Source organism: Python bivittatus, unplaced genomic scaffold (assembly GCF_059951505.1).
Source record: "Python bivittatus isolate LINGU-HERP-01145 unplaced genomic scaffold, Pbiv_v1 ctg000590_np1212, whole genome shotgun sequence".
Lineage (NCBI taxonomy): Eukaryota > Metazoa > Chordata > Lepidosauria > Squamata > Pythonidae > Python > Python bivittatus.
This window is the reverse complement of record NW_028277086.1, coordinates 29826231-29848333: the sequence shown is the minus strand read 5'-3', so window position 1 is coordinate 29848333 and position 22103 is coordinate 29826231. Positions and strand designations below refer to the sequence as shown.

General features: G+C 37.2%; 1 long non-coding RNA gene across 1 annotated transcript; it reads left to right on the top strand.

The window, feature by feature from the left end:
- Positions 1-408: 408 nt before the first annotated feature.
- On the top strand, positions 409-21832 carry LOC148214771 (uncharacterized). Its single transcript, XR_015797515.1, has 3 exons — positions 409-480; positions 1944-2070; positions 20772-21832. It is a non-coding gene; the product is annotated as an uncharacterized LOC148214771 (long non-coding RNA).
- The last annotated feature ends 271 nt before the right edge of the window (positions 21833-22103 follow it).

The window sequence follows — 22103 nt, the reverse complement described above, 5'->3', positions numbered from 1 at the left end:
AGTTTTTAAATCTGGATGATTTGAACTGGTTTTGAAATTATAATGGTAAAGTGCTGTCAAATTATTTCTTTCAATATTCAGAAATCTTTTAGCCTTTTTGAAAGTGATTATTCCATAATTACAGATTTATTAATATTCTATAAGGTTCTGAAAGATCCTTATAGAATATTAATAAAAAGGATCATAGTCAATACAAATATAGATAAAACAAGCCACTTTGTCAGGTCAATTTTGATTTCTTGGTTTAAGAAGCTTTCTAGTACAGCAGGAAATTGTATCCTTCATAGGTGGGCAATCATAATTTCACATGTAATTATTTTTGATAATAGTTTATAAATCTGGAATAACTGGTCCCATTTAGTTGGCAGAGTCACAGGTTTATTTTTCTTGATTCCAGAAATGGACTGAACCAAGATTTAAAAAACGATTACTGAAATGGACAGATATGCCAGCAGTCAAGAACTAAGGACAATGAAAGCAGTTAAGAGCTATTCAACAGCTTTTTCACTGATAAGTATGGAAAAAGGAGTAGCAAGACATATTTTATAAATCCTTGAATTGTTTCAGTCTTTCTGACCTTAAATAATACTACGTTTTGTATAACTTCTGAAGTGGACAGTCTCTTGTTCTTATGGAGGGTCAGGACTATAGTTTAGAACAATGTTTCTCAACCTTGGCAACTTGAAACTGTGTGGACTAACTCCTAGAATTCCCTAGACAGTCATACTGGCTGGGGAATTCTGGGAGTTGAAGTCCATACATCTTCAAGTTGCCAAGGTTGAGAGACACTGGTTTAGACATTCGATCCACCTAATGTCCAGAGTATGGTTATTATTGTCCCTGTATAGTGTTATAATTTAAGCTGAAGTTGGAAGGGGCAAGGATCAGATCTGTGGGCATTTTTCCTGCTGCTTCTCTCTCATGTTTCCCTAGTATGGGGAAAGAGACCAGAAGAAAGCCTTGACAGGCCTACTCTGTCACAGAAACGGATGGAATGGACCTTACTCCTCTTTCTAAACTGCCTATCCTCTCTCCTGTCCCAGCATCCATTCCTTACCTCTTCTGAGCTATTCTATAGTTCAAATACCAAAGCTTAGCTGCCTGATTCCACCACCATCCCAGCTGCAACTGCAGATACTTCTATGTATTAGCTGCTTCCGGATATTATGAGAACTGGGCTTTCCTATCAGTTCAAAAACGGCATTGTTGGACTATGGTAGAGGAATAAGTAGCAAACTCCTGCTGCTACAGTATCTAGCCATTGTAATAAAATTCTTGCTACAATAGTTTCATTCAGTTCATTTTGATAATGTCCAGTAGTTAAAGTTATCTGGGCAGTGAGAAACACAGATATAAAATCATAAATATATAACTAAAGGCATGTCAATCTAAGTCTAATGTAGTATAAATCTGAAACAATTTAAAAGACATACAGAATAGAACAATGCAAAATCAACATCACTTATCTAAAATAAGCAACTTTTTCTTCAGCAGCATTAACATCTAAAATTACTAGTATTTTTTTTTTAAGCTGAGGAATTAATAAGTATGGCAAGATGAAAAAAACAAAAACAAAAACAGAAGCCTAAAAGATGTCAGTAGGATAGGGTCAATAAATCTATCAATGTTGGGCCTTTTCACTTCCCAACGTAAATTAATTTTAGCCTGTAAACATTCACACTATTCCTAATAGTTAAATTTTATTAGCACTTTTCTTATAAAGTAAGTTTCCCTAATATACTGTTTTATGTATGTGCAGAGTTTTTGGAATATGTATATATTTATGCCCACTTTTGGCCTTGCAAATGGCATCAGAAAATTCTAAAGTGTGAATTACCTGTGCATAAGGGTCATCAGGTTCACAAGTAGGTTGAGGAACAAGATAGATAAAACTGAATATAAAATTTGACTGAACTAATCTCTGCTCTATCCCTATGTCCCAGCTGAACCTCTTTCAAGGGAACCTTCTACAATTGAGAAAGATTCCTCCACACCTTATTCTGTAGACCCATCAAGTGGAAAGCTCTGGAAGATAATCTTAGGTATATCTGCAGCTGTCTTCAAGAAAAGGTAATCTTCAACTAGCTTTGAGACTAGTTCTTCTACTTTGAATCAGATCCTGGTAACAGAATAGCAACCTCTGGGAGTGTATACATTATTATATCTTAGCTTGCAGGCCTACTACTATGTTTTAGGTAAGCTAAAGTTTTCAGTCATTTTTCAAAAGTTAACTTGTATATAACTCATTGCATAAAGGATAGGTTATCAGAAAGTATATCCAGATAGGGTTGTTGCTAATATATCAATAATCAATAGCAAGCTGATTAAAAACAAAGAGCAAAAAAACTCACACTCCGAGCTACCCAGATCACCTTTTTCTTTAGTAACAGTGTTATGTCCTCCTCCAAAAGCAACAAGCCACAAAACAGATTCTTTAATTTCTCAATCTTGGCCACTTGGAGATGTGTGGACTTCAACTCTCAGAATTCCCCAGCCAGCCGCAGTCAAGGTTGAGAAACGCTGCTTTAGCCCTTTCTAATTCAGGGTGAAATCTACTCATCTGGGCAGCTTGGTTAACAGCAGCTGTCCTTTAACTGGATTGAGCATTGGCCTTCATCCAGTCCATTCCTAGTCATTGGCCATACTAACTTTTAATAACCTATTATTCATTTTGTACAGCTCAATGAATCCTATCCATAGCAAAAAGAATATGTTTGCAGAATACTCCTGCATTCCATTCGTAACACAGCTTAACATTTTAACATCTTTTCTTAATTTTTTAAAAACCCTTTCAGCTGCAGATGTTTTCACTGACTTCTCCATAGAGATATCCAGTTATTTTCACTCAGGCTTGTAGTTTCTATAGAATCCAACAATGTAATTGATTTGTTAAAACTAATCCTTCCAGCATGCTTTGTCTGGAATTTGTCCACATCAAGTTTTATTAACCAACCTGCTGTCCGGCTGTCCTGTTTCCTTTGTTTTTCCTTTACAGTGTTTTCCAGTCTTGGGTTTCATAAATAATGTTGTGTCATTTGACACCTTATTGTTCATTCTTTCCAAAGATCATTAATAAATATATTAAATAATGCATGCACTAGTAGGGCTCTTTGGGGCACCCTGCTATTAACCTCCTTCCATGTTGAAAATTGACCATTTATTCCTAATCTTTGTTACCTCTTAACTGATTTCTAATCCTTGACAAAACTTCACCTCTCACCCCATGACTACTCAGTTTCTTTAATAGCCTCTTGTGAGAGACTTTATCAAAGGCTTTTTGAAAGTCCAAATAAATTATATCCACCAGCTCTCTTTCATCTACTATTTTCTTCACTCTCCCAAAGAATACTAATAGGTTGAACAGAAACCATTCCCGTTTCCAGACCCTGTACTCTTTTGTCCTTATCATATTACATATGCCTTTGGTGTTCTTATAACTCTGAGATTAATTTTATTTCTCAAATGATTTCTCTATTGGGGGGGCAGGTAGGTAATCTCACAAGTGTATAATTTCCCAGATTATTCAGAGCTGTCCATTATTGGCTGCTTTCAGTCTGCTATTCTACTAGATGATTTCCAGAAGAGATGGCTGTAAAGGTGTTTGGTCAATATTTATAGAAATGTAGGCTTTTGTTATATGCAAACAATCAGATAGATAAGGCTGGGGCTGCTGTCCTGATTGCAAGCCATTTGAATCCTTCTGGAGACAATGGAACTGAAACAGACTAATCAAAGAATGAGAGTTCATTGGACTCGTAAGCTTCCAAGTTAATTTCTGTAAGTAGACTTCCAAGGAAACATAGATCAGATGAGGATGTTTATCTGTAACCAAATAACAATTACTTGATGAACATTCCCAATACTGTAGTTAGTTTGATTTTAATAGCACCCGACACCAATTGCTAGATAAAATGCTAGGTCATTGTAAAATATGTATTGGGAATAAAATGGGGGGGGGGGAGGGTGTGCACTTTTCATACTTGAGGTTATCTTAGTAGCTTTTATGGCTAGTTAATGAAATAAAGTAAGGGGAGCATTGGAGACAGAAAGTGTTGTAATCCACCCCCCTCTCCAAAAGTAAATGATATTTGAAATATTTGAGAGATACCTTTTGGAATATCATTATATTCTCCCCTTGATTGCCCTTAGATATTTTTCCCTTTTCAACCTCCATTGCTTTTTGCTCAGCCAGATCTACCTCTAAGCAACCATTTGTGTTCCCTGTGTTTAAATTTATTTAGTAATTAATTTCAGAAACACGTGAGTACTGGGGACCCAGCACACTCAAAATAAGATTGTAAAATAATGTCCATTGATCTGTGTGAGACTGAAAATCTCAAAACTTTAGTCAAAGCTGGTTTTACAACAAACAAGCTCCAAATAAAATATACAGAAAAAAAGAGACAGAAAAAGAGAGACAATGGCTACTCAGTATAAACCATTTTCTCTAGCTTTTCTGAAAAACATCTTTACTTTTATTCCAGAACCAGTCATTCAACAGAGAAATGGCAATACTAAAACTGAAGCATTGCACAACTGGGAATGCTTTGGTAAAGTAATTAAAAACACTGTTCTTTGTTATCAACTCATATTTCTTCACAAAATTTTGTTTTATATAGAGCAAAACTATTACTGTGTAAAGCTTACTGTCACTAATCACAGATGAACAAAGATGTGTCCAGCTATGTTAGTAGCAGAAGGAGGAATATCCCAAAGTTCATATAATGAATTTTAGTCCTGTCTAGGGGGAAAGTTTTCTTGCCTACATTCTGGCAACTTTCCAAGGTTGGATGGAGGAGAAGTATATCCATATGTGTACTGAAAAATAAGCCAGCAAGAATTTAAATCAGCCAAACAGGGAAAACTTTTCTCCTTCCTTTCTGATAGAATAATGAGAGATATGCATTATTGGAGTTCTTTAAAACTTTATATTGGTAAAATAGAAGAATTTTAAACTATTTCCTCATTCATAACTATAAAATTATGCTTCACTTTCTCTTTTTGGGGTATGTAGTGATGGAAGTAAAGTTGACTAGAGGGTGAAGTCATAACGTGACAACATCGTAGGAATATTTGGGCATTGTTGATAGAGCTTGAGTGAGACTAGGAAATACATAAGAAAAGGTCCATAATACCAAATTAAATTTCTCTTATTTGGCCATTATTTCTGAAGTACTTATTCCATCATCTTGACCATACAAGGCAATTTAGCCTAGGAGAGTTCCTAAACTGGCTCTTCTAGAACCCAACTGTTGACACTAAAACTCCATTTTGGCAGGCTGAGCCAATTCACTGTCATTAAAATTCACAATAGATAGCTATTAGTACTACATAGAGTTCTCTGTATTGTCAATTATTGAGTGGCAGGGTGATGACCTGATTGTATTTGTAAGTGGGGAAAATTCAGCACATCTAGAAATTCCATTGTTCTCTGTTAGCTTTTTCCAACCTGATGTCCTCCAGATGTGTTGAATTACATTTCCTATTTTTTCCTCCACTAGCAAAGCCATTGGGGAGACAAGATCGCAGGAGGTAGAATACCACTTTCCTTTTATTGAGTTTTTAAGTAATAAAGAAGGTGTTTATTTGATAAAGAGGCCAGTGCTGGGCATGGTCCTCTACCATATAGTTAGTGCATCAGTGTGAAGACGGTGGTATGGAATGCTGCATGTTGCTACTTACATCATAGTTATAACAAAGGTGGATGACACTTCTGATATGCTTCATATAATCATTCTGTTCCACCATAGCTTTAACTCGTGGCTCATTGTTGTTCAGTGTCATTATATTATTGAATATCAGTTCCTTGAAAAACTGCTTGCTCTGCTTGTTGATTTCCTTGGAACAAACTGTCTTGTGAAAACAAGAAGCTGTTCTAGATGGTCCTATAGTCTGAGTAGGTCTCACATCCAGAGATCAGGCTGAAACTGATATTTCCAGAAACAAATGAAAAGCACGTTCTAAAGTATTTGTATTTGCTTATGGGTATGGTTTCTTTTTAAACACAGGTGTTTCTAATACTCAGAGTGTCCCTTCCCCTCCAATGATTTGATATGTAATCTGTTCTGCTCATAAATAGTTGTAGCACTGCCAAATTCATATTGCAGTAACAAGAAAAAGACACATTATTTTTCTTTTGTAAATGGCTTGTCCAGATCTTAGAAACTTTGCCAGAAGCTTAGGGAGAAAAACTTGAGAGGAAACCAGTAGCTTTCCTTCCAACTTATTAGATAAAAAGTGCCTTAGCTGAGTGTCTGTTTGCTGAATAAAAAGGGTGACCAAAGCTACTCTTAACAGCAAATTCACTATAATAAGTTGAAACGTCAGTGTGAGGAAGCCTGTCCTTTTTTCAGCCTTTGCTGTTGCTAATACTAGCTTGGTTCAGATATCTGGTTTCGCATTGGTTTTAGACATGTGTTCCTTACATGCTCCAACTTCCTTTTTGACCTCCAATATCATCATCAAAACACACCTTGTCATTTCATTTGAACTATGCCTAGGACTAACCATGGTGTGTGTCTCTGTGTCTCTGTGTCAAAAAAGTCAATCTGCCAGTGACAAAGCCCCACTCCTTTTTTATGTTTAGTGCATGTGTGAGGGATGTAAAAACAGGCAGGGCTTTGGTTACATGGTTACAACTGCCATCTTGACATTTTTGACTGCCCACGGATGCCCAGGCTTATGCCCATAGAATATGTGCATGCTGTGTTAAGTGGGCAGGCTTATGCCTACTAGCTTGCCCTTAAAAATTGGCCTGAATTTGGTAGATCATGAAAAGAGAATTTATCTACCGTCAGGTTGTATATGTGATTGAAAATCATAGAATCATGGAATTACGGAGCTGGAAGGTTGCAGGTCAGTGGTAAAAAGTTTCAGTTTCTATCCTAAGAACCTCCAAAGAAACACTTAGATGTTTGTAAGAGAGATTTCCACTGAGGTTTCTTGAGAGGTACCGAGGGTCTAAACTCAGAAAATCAAGGTTTAGATAATCAAATGATCTGAATCTATATCAAACAATTCTTCAAAGTTTGGGGACATTTTGATTCTGCAAGCCTCATATTTATAGCATACATGCAGCAATGAAAAGACAAACATTACAGACAGACAGGCAGACAAGGGAATACTTCCTATTCTATTGAAAATTGGAAGGGGTCTCCCAATGAAGGCAGCCAAGAAGGATCCTTCATCAGAGATCACTTCTGCATTTCATAGTAGCCCAGTCCCAGTGAAGCTGTGTGATTATGAGCTCTATTTAAATAGATAAAATGGTATACTTTTTGTTCTTCAATATTTTATGAAACATGGCATTTATATTTTAGAATCCTATTTCTGTGTCTTCTACAATATTAGATTTTCAAGAACTTTTATTTGTTTTTAAGGGGCAAGCAAATTACACCTTGAAACCCCAGTAGTGAGAAAAGAAAATTAAGGAAGGGGTACATCTCATGTCTGACGTTGCTTCTTCATTTCATAGGTAGTGAAGCTGCTGCTGAGCACTGAGAGCTCAAGTACTGAGAATTAATTGGTGTCCAGAAAGAAATAAAGGAGCTTTTCCTTTCCATTCCCATTTGGTGCCTGCAGCCTGAGAAATACTGTGGATATTTATGGATTCATTATTTAGTTGATTGACTGTATGAAAAAATGTTCAGGATAAAAAGTCCTAGTCTGTGCTGGGGTTTATATTCCTGCATTTATTTTTTGTAAAGAGGCATTGTCAAAGTCATTTAGCTGCTTTTCTTACTTTCAAGGGGCATTTCTGTGTGTGTGTGTGCGTGTGTGTGTGTGCGTGCACAATCTGTGGGAAAGCAAATTGTTGGTAGAACTAAAGCAGGTGGTAGATGGGAAAACAGGAGGGAACCACCTATTCTCTCTCTTTCTTTCTGACATCACTTTTTCTCTCTCTTGTCTTTTTCTTTCATATTCCCTACACACACACACACACACACACACACACACACCAAGGGAACAGCATAGCATGGAAGAGATTTGCTAGTATCTGAACTGCTTGCTTGCAGAGTGTTATAGGTTCTTGAATGAATGGTTAAACACACATAAACCCACATACTTATTCATTCATTTGCTTGCTTACTTATGGAATTCATAGGCAGTCCCTAATCTGTCATGGCACTCAGTGGTTTACAAAATACAACAATAAAGACAGATGAAAAACAAAGAGATTCCATCTCACCCACCCACCCCTAGTTTAGTTGTCAAGCCTAAACATGTGTGAATCTAGAATGAGTGCTAATTCTCCAGTCTTCCTTACTGTAATTTTTTTTTAACCATTTTGTCTATCATATGGTGAATTCAGCATTAAAAAAAAGCATGTAAAAATCTAGAATAATTGCTGTAAGCATTTCTCTTCATGAAATCATTTTATGTACTTGTATTCATGAAAATCTTTAAATTAACCTGCCTACGTTTTTGCAAATGATTTTCCCCTAGTATTATCAGCCTTCAATGCTGCACAGTCATTATGTGTTTTTTGGAATTACAGAATTCCTAAAGTGCAAATCTGGATGTATAAGTGCTTACCTGTACATGCAAATTTGTCATATTGATATAAATATTTCAACCAATCAGGTTTCTTCCCCATTTTGCATCCAACCAATAATGCTATTGGTCACAATGAGTTCACTGAAATCAAAGCAGACTGAAGCCAAGTTATTTTACTCCTGAGCAAATATTTGCTATCAATAATTTTACAATTGTATATGAGTATCCAATGTTTCAACAGAAGTATTTATCTATCTATAATGCAGATAAATCAAATCTATAATTATTTGATTTAAAACTTTCTTGAAATTTCTGATGCTATCACTGAAAAAAAAGTAGGCAATTGTCTATGGCAATGTACATCTATAACTTCTCAGACTTGTTTCATAAGTAGGCATAACTTTGTCGTGGAAACCTTTTGTCAAAAAACAAGTCTAGTAATGCATTACAGGTATGGTGAAATGTAAATTAGAAGTTGTGCTGTTCTATTAGATTTGATAGAAAGCTTGAGCTTTATTAAAGACATGCAGGCAAATTGGGGTTTTCTTTTCATCTCTATTTTGCTGTCACTGCATGGAACAGTGATACTGGTTAAACATATATTTGCAGTCTGGATATACATGGGCAAAATGAAAACAATTTTTGGTAAGTATATGAATGTTTTTTCTCTGATCACAGATTTTTGTTTCCACTGCATTTTGAAAGTAATCATTTATTCTAGTTTATCTATTCTAACTATTGCTAATGTGGGAGCCAAATTGATCTTATATTAAATAACATATTTAAGCAGTGTTTGGGGTGTGGGAGAAATTTTAGAGTCAGTTATTATTAAATATTACTAAAAGTCCTCTCCATTTTAGGCCTACATTAGGACAATATACTTGTCCTGCTTTTTCCTTATAGATTTTGTTTTTGTTTTAATGTGATCATTTATATTTTCCACATCTTATAATAAATAAATGTTTTCTATTCCTGTTAATATACGTTCCCAAGGATTTTTTTAATGCAAATCATCCTGCTTTCATCCTGAAAGTTTTATACATTTCCCTGATCAATGCTTTTAAAATAAAGCTTCCCCAGATCTTAGACCTTATTTTTAAATGTAGCCATGGTTCGTGTGCCTAAGTTTCATTATTATACTGTTTTCCCCCCTAAGACAAGAAGTTTTGTCAAATATCTGACTGGTGAAAATAGATCACCAGATTTTGATGCTGTCATTCTTCACAACACCCTCCCCTTCAACATGCACACCAGTAATAATCTGAGAGAAAACATCCAAATTTGTTTTGAGATGGATTTATGAACAGATTCTTTTACATTGCTATTTGGGACAATTCTAATTAATGAATTGTGACACGTACAGATTGTAACAAACTGAGACCAGGATCTTTAAACTTTATTCTCTTAATGTGTGAAGGAGTAGAACAAGGGAAGAAATGTGCAGGTGTTTAATGATCATGATTTCTATGAAAAACAAATCTTTTTCATATTTCATCATAACAAATGCATTCTGAAGTTAAAATAATTAACAACGTTGCCATTTTCTATCATTTGTGACAAGTAGAAGTGGAAGAAAGAGTTTGGGGCAAGCATCTAATTGTGGTTTCTAGAAAAGGAATGAGGAAATATAACAGCTTCCATTAATTTAAATGAGGATTGCCCATGGCTTAATTCATAGGATGGTTGAATGGCTTGCTTGATAAGAACTTTTCTTAGAATGCCAACTATTCTAACAATATATCATTCCCCAAAATGATCAAGTCAAGCTATTTGTTTTTACAAGTGTTGCTTCTGTAAGTAATGAATTACTAATTCCACAATTACTTTTACACAGTACTGATGATACATTGCTTGTGATTTAAAGTAAGTAATTACTAGAGTGAAAAGTTTCATTATTAAATTGTGTAGTTCTTTACAAGTCATATTTTAAACTTCAATAATTTTCATGAGTGCCTCATCATAAAGTAATTCTACAAATGGTTGTACATTTATCATTTGGAAAAAGAGAGTATTTTTTATTTTGTTTTCCAGGACTTGGGAAAGTTTACAAGAAAATAATATGAATATTAATTGAAGTTTTTCTCACTGAGATTCTCATTTTATTTCTAAACTTATTTTCTTAATTTCACCCCTTGAAATTTTTGTATCAGTTCTTCAAAAGTTGAAGCATTTTAAACTATTCTGTATAAACATTTAGAAAAGTATAGTTTTCAATATGGGTCAAATATTTTCTTGGGACACAGATCTCCTGAAATTGTTAACAGCTCCATGTAAGAAAAAACATTCTATAATTTATACCTGGGATAGAAAACCTGCTGCCCACAAAAAATAAACATTATTTCCTCTACTTGCTATCATCTCATCCTCATCCTCTCCCATTACACCCTACAGAAGCGCCCCATTTTTTTTAAAAAAAGACCCCTCAGTCACAAAAAAGATGTCCATGTCTGTATATATGTGTAAATAAACCTTTGTTATGGGTACAGGATCCTTATATTTTTTTATCACAACAGCCTTGTGAGGCTCGTTAGGCAATGGCTTGCTCAAGGGCACTAAGTGAACTTTTTCACTAAGAGGTAAGAGCTCAGATCTTGGCCTGAATTTCCAACTGTTCTGTTAAATTGAAAACAGTGGACGAAGAAGTAAAGGATGGAAAGATCTTCAGCCACTGAATCCTTACAAAACACCTGAAAGAACACAATCTCCTTCTTCACCTGTAAATATTTTTGCTCAACGTTTCATTATCTTAGAGGACCCCATTTGTATTTTTGATGGTCTACATGCTTTGCAGGGTCACATTGCTGGCTCCTGTAGCCTTCATTTTTCTCCAAAAAATTGTTGGAAGGAGATTGGTACAAAGGTTAATACTAGGTTAATTAATTAAGTTAATTAGTGGCCTAGGGAGAAGGCACACATTAATTAAGTGGTGGACAACCTTTTGGTGGAAAAGAGACACAGTACATATTTTGGGACAGGATGAGGATGTGCAAAGTACCTGAGGCTGCATCATACACATAGCAGGTCAGGATTTTAATTCTGAACGGCTTGGCCAATGAATTGTCTTTAGATGATTTTAAGGTGTAGAATACAGATTTTAGGTACACCAATGTTGCTGCGTTTTGCTGATCATATCACCAAAATTTGGTAGCAAAATGAGCATCTGGGGACTCAAACAGGAAGAAAAGCTGATGCTCAAAAGTTGAATGTGGCTTTGGGACCGTATATTTCCAACCCTGCTTTGAATCCAATGCTGTTAACCTAATACACAACTTCTGCACACATCCATATAATTGTTTTATTACCAGTAATCCCATTGTAAATATTGGGTGCCAGTTAGGAAGATAAGGAATGATTTTGACAAAGCAGAAAAGGTTAAAGCACCCCTCTCTCCCTCCATTTATATTTTTCTTCTAATCTAAGTCCCAAGAATCAAGTGTAGTAGTGTTTTATGAAAAAATAGCCCTACCTGCAACCTAATGCTACTCTGTGCCTGATAAGACCCATTTTGTGTATCCAGAATTTCCTCATTGTTCTCCATTGTGATCTGGAGAGACTCCTCTCTCTTTATTTATAACCAAGTTGCAGGTGCAAATGCAAGGGGAAATCAAAACAAAGATATCAAGAGCAAGGCTATCTTGTACCTTGGGACAGGCTTTGACGGCACAGCCATGACCTTCATCTTGATGCCACCGCCAAGTGGTCTGATTAAGATTTCTTCAAATTACAAAAACCTTGATATGATTTTGTTAAACTTCGGTCAGTCTAATACAAATATTAGCTTTATGGATTCTATTTTTTTCCCTCTCATTGGAACTATTGTGTTATAATAATTTTAATAACTAACAAACACTGTCTCATCAACTGTGACTGTATATGTGTATAACATTAAGTGTTCTAGTTACAGATTTGAACAAAGGCCTCAATCTTTTTTCCATTATCGTTCCACATAAAGTTCCTCATCTTTCATTTGAAGTGAAGAGGGCAAAACATTCATTCATTCATTCATTCATTCATTCATTCATTCATTCATTCATTCATTCATTCTGATTGATTTGCATGTTGCTTATTTGCCAGAGTCTAGGTAGCTTAAAATATTAAACATTAAAACAAAATACAACATAAAATTAGTATTAATTCCCATTCCCAGTCCAAAAGAAGACTGTTGTCATTACCCTTTGAAATAACACTTCAGAGGCAAATAGTTAACTTATTAAATCAGGGATCTAAAAAAAACCAAAAACCTATCTCATTTATGTGATGTTTTCCTTATCTACCAATCACTGATTTATGTCAACAGCAAGGTGGCAGGTTTTATATTCTTTGCCAGTATACCACATGATCATGTCTTGTCAGACGCTAAGCCCTTTTTAAAATTTCGTGTTAATTATGAAAACTAGAAATAAATTGCATCTGGTTTAATAAAACAGAGCAATGTTTTGAAGATACTTCAGAAAAAGTAAATTACTTTTGCAGTGTAGCATAATCAATTATATAACATTAATATTCATAACAGATGACTCTCAAAAGAGTAAAGATATTATTTTGATTTAATTTTAATTAGGTATATATTGTCTCTTTATTATATACTGAATTACTCATACTAATACTGGAAGATGTTTCTATGCATAATATTAGGGGACTTACTACATTAAAAACTTTTAGATGTCACCAGTGATCTATCAATATTCTGAACAATGTTGACAACAATATTAATTTTCTGAAAAGTTTTTTGGTCATTTTTTTGATAAAATTCTGATTCTTTTTCCAGGAAGTCATTATTTTAAGTGTATGCTGTCATTTTGTCAGGCCCAGCCCAAGAACAACGGTGAAACAGTCCAGTTGAATCAAGTTCCTTTATTTCCTTACACCTTATAGACAGAATCTTGCCAGACTAAATCTATACTACTGCAACAAGTGGATATACCCTGGGAGATTCTAGGGAGTGGCTATCCTGAAGCTCTTATGCTTTCCATGCTGCCCCTGAGGACTGTGTTGTCTTGTCTCCTTTCTCTTCCTGGAATGCACTTCTACTTGTCACCTATCCAGAACAAATGGTGGAGACTGAGGCTCCCAAATTGGGGAACACCAAAATCCACAACCACTCTGTTTTGCTTGGGTTCAGACAAAGCCTGATCTTCCACATCCTTGCCCCACCCTTCTTCCTGATAGCCTTGCTCTCTGTTGCTATCCACCACACATTTAGAGGAAAATTTTAAAAATCTTAACACTACACAGAGCTTGCTAACACAAAACTATTATTTATTGTTCATTTTTGGATCCAAACCTTCTCTAAAGAGCTGATAGATAAACTCAAGATACATTTTATCCTCACATCAAACCTATGATGTAGCTTTGGCATCTCTTCATTCCTGATTAGACCTTATGTACCATTTTGGCCTAGGACAAACAAGTGATGTTGTTAAGATTCTGTCCTAGTGTCTGGAAACTGTGGGGCAAGGATGTGGAAGAACAGGCTTTGTCTGAACCTAAGCAAAACAGAGTGGTTGTGGATTTTGATGTTCCCCAATTTGGAAGCCTCAGTCTCCATTTGTTCTGGATGGGTGACAAGTAGAAGTGGACAAAACTGGCATGCAACTTGGCAGTTGTCTTGGAGCCTCAGCTCTTGCTGAAAGAACCAATGGCAGACATGGCCAGGAGGGCCTTTGGACAAAATCCATTTTGTGTGCCAACTATGTCCTTTCCTGAATTGAGAAGCCCTGTTCATAGTTATTAATGACTTGGTCACCTTCCATTCAGACTACTACAATGCTACTGCATGGCGTTGTCCTTGAAAACCAGTCAGAAGCAGAAATTGGTCCAAAAGGCAGTGGTGTGAGTAGTTATGAATGCAGCTTGGTGGATCCATGTAACACCATTACTTCATGAGTTATGTCATCTCCTTATAGGCTTCGGGGTGCAATTAAAAGTTCTGGTTATCACCTATAAAGCTTTTAGGACTGGGTTATTTGTGGGATTGCCTTTCTCCAATCATCTCTGCTCAGCTCATGAGATCCATCAGAGTAGGCACACTTCAGGACCCTTCTGTGAAACAAAGTCACCTGACAAGACCCAGGACATGAGCCTTCTCTGTTGCAACACCTGCCCTATGGAACAATACTCTCCCCGAGGTTCAAATGGCCCCAACCCTCTTAGCCATTCCCAAGGCTAAGGCCCTGAAATCTGGTTCTTCTCCTAGACATTGGGCCAAAGTGTGGGATAACCCTATTTAGAAATGTAATATTGAATAGAACATGCAGTAGATGGTCTTGCTTATTCTGTTTTTCTGTACTGGGTATTTCTTGTCTTTCAGTTTTAGTTCCTTTGGTTTTATGCTTACAACACATTGTAAGCCACCCAGAGTTGCACTGGCAAGCTGGGAAGCCATATAGATCAAATAAATAAATAAATTTGCCAATAGAAGAGTACAAAATAGGGTTAATTAAAAAAAATACGGTGATGACATTGACGAGTTTAGGATACAAGTAAATACAGTGGTACCTCGGGATACGAACGCCTCTACTAACGAACATTTCGGGTTACGACCAGCTTCGGCAGGAAAATTTTACCTCGGGTTATGAACTTGCCTCTACTTACGAACCGGATCCGCGGCCATTTTCCCTGCTGTCACGCAGTCGCGGCTTCCTGTGGCCGAGGTCGCGGTAGCAAGGAGATGTTCGGTGAGGCTCGTGGTGTGTTTTGCGGTGTTTTGTGAAGGTTTTTGGTGTGCATGTTAGCATGGCTCCAAAGAAAATGCAGAGCAGGCTTGGCGGGAGTCAGGCTCTGAAGAGGAAATTGCCTCGGGTTGCGACCAAATTCGGGCGGAGGGTGGAACGGATTAACCGGATTTACATTGAACCCTATGGGGAAATTTGCCTCGGGTTGCGACCAAATTCGGAGGGCGGAACGGATTAACCAGATTTACATTGAACCCTATGGGAAACTTTACCTCGACTTGAGACCAACTCGAGTTGCAACCAGAGTCACGGAACGGATTAAGTTCGTATCCCGAGGTACCACTGTATATTTCTCAGAGCCAGCTCAGCCAGCTCAACCACATGAGCCTAGATCTCTCAGAACCATGACTAGCTTTTTATCTTAATGGCTTTTTGACAATAGGCCTGATGATAAAGCTTCTCTGGAAAGAGGTAACCAGTGCTAGAGGCACACCCGGCTTTCAAGTAGAAGAAATCCCTCATACATCTCGCACATCTTTAAACAAAAGGAGTGCAAACATTCTGGCCTCTCCACAGACTTCTTTTTTTCTTTTTTTCTAGGAGAAACAGATGATGCTAGTCAGACTTTGTTTGTGGTTAATGTTCATCTTGCCTGCATTCCTCTGTAAGTGAAACCTCCAAACCCACTGTCTATTCGGAAGGAGTAAAAGTATCGTAGGCAAAACATGCAGGTTTGACAAGCAGAAGTTAGGACTATGTGCCTTGAAAATGTCCTGTCAATCATCTTAAAAGAATTTGGGATAGGACAAGGTAAGGATTATTTTAGTAGGCTAGAAAGCTGGATTTGTTATAGGAACCTTCTGAGATTTCAGTAGAAGTTCTCAGCTGGCTAGCAAGATAGCAAAAGTAGCTGAGCAGATGCAAAATCACTGCAGAAGATTGTTGAATGGTGGTGCCACATTCTTCTGTCATCATCTTCCAGTCTACCTGTGATTATCTGTGCATCTTGTACAACAAAGCTTCCTTCTTTTGTGTGCTAAATGCACTGAATCCTCAGCGCAAACTGACCTTCAAATACAATAATCCCTCCATATATTCAGAATCAAAAAGAATACAGCACTGAAACAGAAATAAATTGTGATCAGTCCATTTTTTTTAAATAAACCTGATTTCAATTAAAACAACCTCTGGAGGTAGAGTTATAATATAATAAACGGGTAAATGTAAGGCGTGGGAAAAGTTCAGACATTCCTTCCAGCATATTGAATCAATTAATAGCATGTACAAGGAAACCCTGATTATTTGAAAGCGTGGAGAAAAATGACTTGATTCTTTACAAGTAGTTCAGACTATTATTAGTATTCCAGATAGACTGTGTTCTAGTGAGTCCATCATAAGCTTTGATCTGTCTGCATCCACAGCTGGAAACTTTGCGCCAGGCTCTGGAAGCAGCACGAAGTGACAATAGTTGCCTTAATCAAAAAAAGTGAGGTAGTGCTTGCAAATGTTAATCAGTGGATCAAAGAACCAAAGTGAGTGAGATTCTGTTGGAGGAGAGAGAATTCAGTCTTACTTTATTTCCTTCTCTCTTGCCCCCCCCACCCTAAAAACAATTAAAGCATTCATAAGAACACTTTCCCCAGCTTATTTCTGCAACTTTTATGTCAAGCTGTGTAGTGGATATTTTATATATAGGCTCCTGCTTTTTCATTCTGTCTCCTGCATACGATATAATTCATACATTATTAAAAAACTAAAACAGAAAAAACAAAAAACAGCATGTTGACAGGCTATATCATAAAATCATAATGTTAATATTAAGCAACCTACACGAACATGAGAACCAAATAACCTAATGAAGAAAATGAGTAACATCCTGAGTATGTTAGGACTTCCCAGATGCACATACCCTAGGGCCAATGTTTAATTTTTTTAAATTTCCCAGCATTTGTATATTATGTGTTATTCGTAATACTATTTAATCTATATTTTAAAGCTTTGTACAAAGACTACAAGTATTGTAATACAATGCAAAGGAGAGGGAGATAAAGGAAAAACAAACAAATGCAGATACCAATTATTAATAGAATTGTTCTATGATCAGGAGATGGAATTTATTTATTTATGACATTTACATCCTGCCTTTCATCCAGGCGCACAAGACAGTACTCCTATATTTCCCCACAACAAGCCTAAGAGAGTAAGTGACTGGCCCAAAATCACCCAGTGAGTTTCTGGGGTTGAGGGTCTCCCTGCTCCCAGCCACCTTAATCATTCTACCACATGGGTCTCTGTTGTGAAGGAATTGATAGGAGAAGCCATGGTTGTTTATTGTCAATCACAACAATGGAATAGTTCTACTGTTCTACAATTTCTGGTGGATTCATGCCTTGTTTCAAACCAGGACTTCAGAATATTCAGGATTAATTTGAGTATATAATCCATCCTACATTTTATGCTACGCTGGCATGGGAAAAGTTACTGTATAGAATGAAGAACAGTATAGATATAAAGAGTAAGGAAGATTACCTTGCTGGAGATATCCAGAAGCTGTTGCCTAAGCAAAAGGGAGTAAGGCATTTTTAAAGTCCAGAATGTCCAGATAACATTTGGAAATGACTTAGTTAGAGACCTCCTTAATCCATTGAACAATAAGATGGAAGATAAGGTACAATGCAATCAGACTTGCAAGATTCTGTTATTATAGCCAATCTCAGTAAAAGTCATTTTACCCTTCCTGTGGAGTTGATTTCATAGTCTGGTCTATCTACTGAGGCTGACAGTAGAAATCTTTATCCGAGCAAGGGACCTTACATTCTGTATTGATGTTTCTATACCAGTTTCCACACCACAGTTGTACCCTAACCAGTTTCAAGCCAACCAGCAAATGCCTTCCCTTTTGCTGTTCTTTAAATGAGGAAATAGGAAACAAATACCATTAGCAAAGCAATACTCTTTTTCTAGCTGACCAATGGGGGGGGGGAATGTAAATAAAAGGTGTTCCAGCTTCAAGCTACTACAAGTGCCAGAGTAAATGTCTCTGTCTATCATACTTTACCATTTCTGTTGCTACAATTCACTCTAGCTGATTAGCACAGTAGGTCTAACACCAAAGAAAAGCCACAGAAAGCAGGGCATGGTGTGCAAGATTAAAAGATGCTTACTGATAGCATACTCCAAAATTCATAACTAGATTATGAACTCCCAAGGTACAGTGGCAGCATTTTAGCCCAAAGGGGTAGTTGAAGAGAGGTTGTTACAAGTCTGTCTGAGAGTCATGGTACTGTATACAGTTTCAGATTCAAAACAGAGATTCAAATTACACAAATTTGTAATTCCCCAAGGCATTGCCAACTTACTATGTCAGAAAAGTTTTGATCCTACCAACTGTAAACTTCAAATGCTTACTGCATTTTTACTCCAACAGGCCCATCTCTCTGTGACCTGGAAGAGAAGATTTCAACACTTCATTACAGTGGTACCTCTAGTTATGAATTTAATCCGTTCTGTGACTCTGGTTGCAACTTGAGTTGGTCTCAAGTCAAGGTAAAGTTTCCCATAAGGTTCAATGTAAATATGGTTAATCAGTTCCGCCCTCCGAATTTGGTCGCACCACGAGGCAAATTTCCCCATAAGGTTCAATGTAAATACGGCTAATCCGCCCTCCGAATTTGGTCGCACCCCGAGGTAAATTTCCCCCATAAGGTTCAATGTAAATATGGCTAAACAGTTCTGAAACATATGCATTTTATTTTTAAACCTCAAAAACCTTCCAAATGCCACAAAAACCTTCCAAACGCCACAAAACACACCACAAGCCTCACTGAACGTCTCCTTGCTACCGCGATCTCGCCCACAGGAAGCCGCGACCGCGTGGCGGCAGGGCAAATGGCCATGGATCCGGTTCATATCTCGAGGCGGAGTTCGCATGTCAAGGTAAATTTTTGGGGCCGGAGCTGGTCGTATCTCGAAAAATTTGTAAGGAGGGGCGTTCGTAACAAGAGGTACCACTGTATTTCCAAATGTGTCCTCCAGGTCTTCCCTGATAGCTGGATGGAATGCCATTGTCTCGTGTAAGTTCTAAACCTGAAGAGGTATCATATCCTCTTTCTCCCATGGTGGACATGAAGTCTTTCTCCTTAAAAAAAAAAAAAAAAAGGAAATAAAGTGATCACCCACCCCTTGTCTATGTTTCCAAATCATATTATCAACCTACTAACCAAAAACTAATTACAACTCAACGATTATCAAAAAAGAACAACACCCTCTCAACAAGCCAACCCACCTCATAGCTATTAATGGCACCAATCACACAGGAAGCAACAACACAAAAGTGAGACAGAGCCATCAATTTATCAGCCAGATAAATAATTTATCAAAACAAGACATCAGTTGAATGCAAAACAACATCTGCCCACAGGATTATCCCAGCCAAGCATATGCAAAGCAGGCAAGACAAAAGGATATAAAACCCACACCAACCAACGAACTTCCCTCAAACTTGTGTATTGACAGTATTACCTAATACAATAACGAAATATCTGCAACGAAGCAACCAATCTTGGAGAACTCCCACAATGAATCACTATTAGGATTATTTTCTCTAGTTTGATGGCAGCACTGCAGAGATTTAACCAGATAAAGCTGTTCTTAGAGGCTCTGGAGAAGGTATCCATTAAATTAAAAATAGATTTGAAAATAATTATTATGCTGAAATCTTGGGAAGCAACATCTAGCTATCATTGGTTTCTTAGTTAACCATTAAAACCCCTATTTTCAGTATTGGAAATCCTTGATATCAGCAGTCAGACTTACTGTGTTAAACTGCCAGATATTCTTGACTATGTACCACAGTCACTGCAATATCAAGAAAAGAATACAATTTTAACCTCAAAACAGGTATTAGATGTCAGAATTGTAGTACAGCAAAAATGCTAGATAAGTATCACAGGAAACAAATGGAGGCTGGGTCAAAGCTGAAATCAGTGTATACACAGAATGATATATTTATATCAAGGTTGGACCAAGGCTAGGCAAATAGACCGTGGACCCAGGAATAATTATACATTTGACAAAGGGCAAACAGATAAGACAAAAGGATCATATGGCTATGCTGTTACCATGAACTTTTTGTTTGTTGGGTGTCTGGCAATGCCTTACAACTGGATTATACTTCATGACAGGGCACTAGATTGACAAATTCAGTGACTTTCTGGGTGTATTTATTGACAAGGTGTTGGCTTTTAATTAGACAACCACTGGAAAAAAATCTGATGGGAAGTTCCAGCAGCATAATCAATCCTTAATTAAATTAAATTAATTAAATTATGCATAGGGGGAACAACATCAACAGAGTTTCCTTGCTAAGAAAAATAAATCTAGTGCACAGGTACAGGATATCTGACCTGGAAATAGTCTGCATAAAAAGAATCTTGGAACTGTGGTTGATCACAAACTACAATTATTATTGTTATTGTTGTTGTTATTATTATTCACATTTATATAGCTGCCCATATCGTACAAGCAACTCTGGGTGGTGTACAACATATACAGCTTAACAATTACAATTACAATTACAACCTATTCTAATTACAATTACAGTGCAGCCCTACTCTATTGTGGCCAGCAGCGGTCGCAAGGGAGTCAGCTCATCTGGGCTTTCTTCCACCGAAGATCTTCTCCGCCCATTGCGCTAGTCACATCCAGCACCTGGTGTTTTTCTTCTTTTTTTTTCTGCCAATCGGGTCCAGCACCGGTTCCAGCTTCCTGGGGCAAAGCACTGCTGGTTCCTCCCACTGAAATGGGAGTACCTATTTATCTACTCACAGATGGTATGCTTTCGAACTGCTAGGTGGGCAGGAGCTAGGGATGAATGATGGGCGCTCATCCCCATCACTCGGAGCAGGCTCGAACCGCTGGAGTGCCAACCATTTCTGGCTGACAACCTCCAGCATCAATAAGCCCCTACACCACTGCGCCCCAAATATATGCCAGCAATGTGACAGGGCTGCTAGAAATGCTAGAAATGAAGTCACAGTTGTGCTATATTCTATATTTGAGTACCAAGTTCAGATCTGGGCACCACACACTAAGGAAGGTTAAGAGAAACTAAAGCAGGTGATCAAGAACTGCAATAGAGATGTCAAGGCAATGGAAATGAAGTCTTACAAAGGGTGACTGAAGGAACTGGAAATGCTTAACCTTGGAAGTGATGAGCAGAAAATAGCACAACTCAAATATCTGAAAGGTGTTCCACAGAACAAGGTTAAGACTTGTTCTCTGTCATGTGACAATGTTTTCTGTCATGTGAGAATGGATTACAGAACTATGGATGTAAGTTACAGAAAAGCAGATTCTGTTTGCGGTAGGGAAAAATTTCCTAATGGGAAGCTGAACAGTGGAACCAATTATTGAGGGGCCTGATGAGTTCCTCTCTGCTGGATGTGTTCTAGAAGAAGTTGAACAGCCATCTGTCAAGGATGCTTTAATTTGGATTCTTTCACTGAACAGAGGATTAGACAGATTTAATGATCTAACTGGCCTCTATGAACTCTATAGTTTTATGAACAGGATTCCCTCTGTGTACAACATCATGGGCAATTGTCCCCACTGCTTCCTCAAAAGGCTGTGCAAGATGGCCTTTACTTGTGCCATACCTTTTGTTAGCATGACCAATTTCTGAATAAACATAAAACTTAGATTTTGCTAAACATCTCTGGTCTATGGGTAACATATTCTCCATTTGTTACCCTTAGCACTATAAATGTCAGATAAATAGTGATGTCTGTCTTTGCATTTTATATTAAAGAAAGAGAAAAATCTCTTAAAGTTTGAACAAAAGCATAACCCCTCCTAAATGACTCCTATTACTGAATTGAAAACTGACATTGCTGGAATGACAAAAAAGATACTGAATATGCAAGGATAAATCTT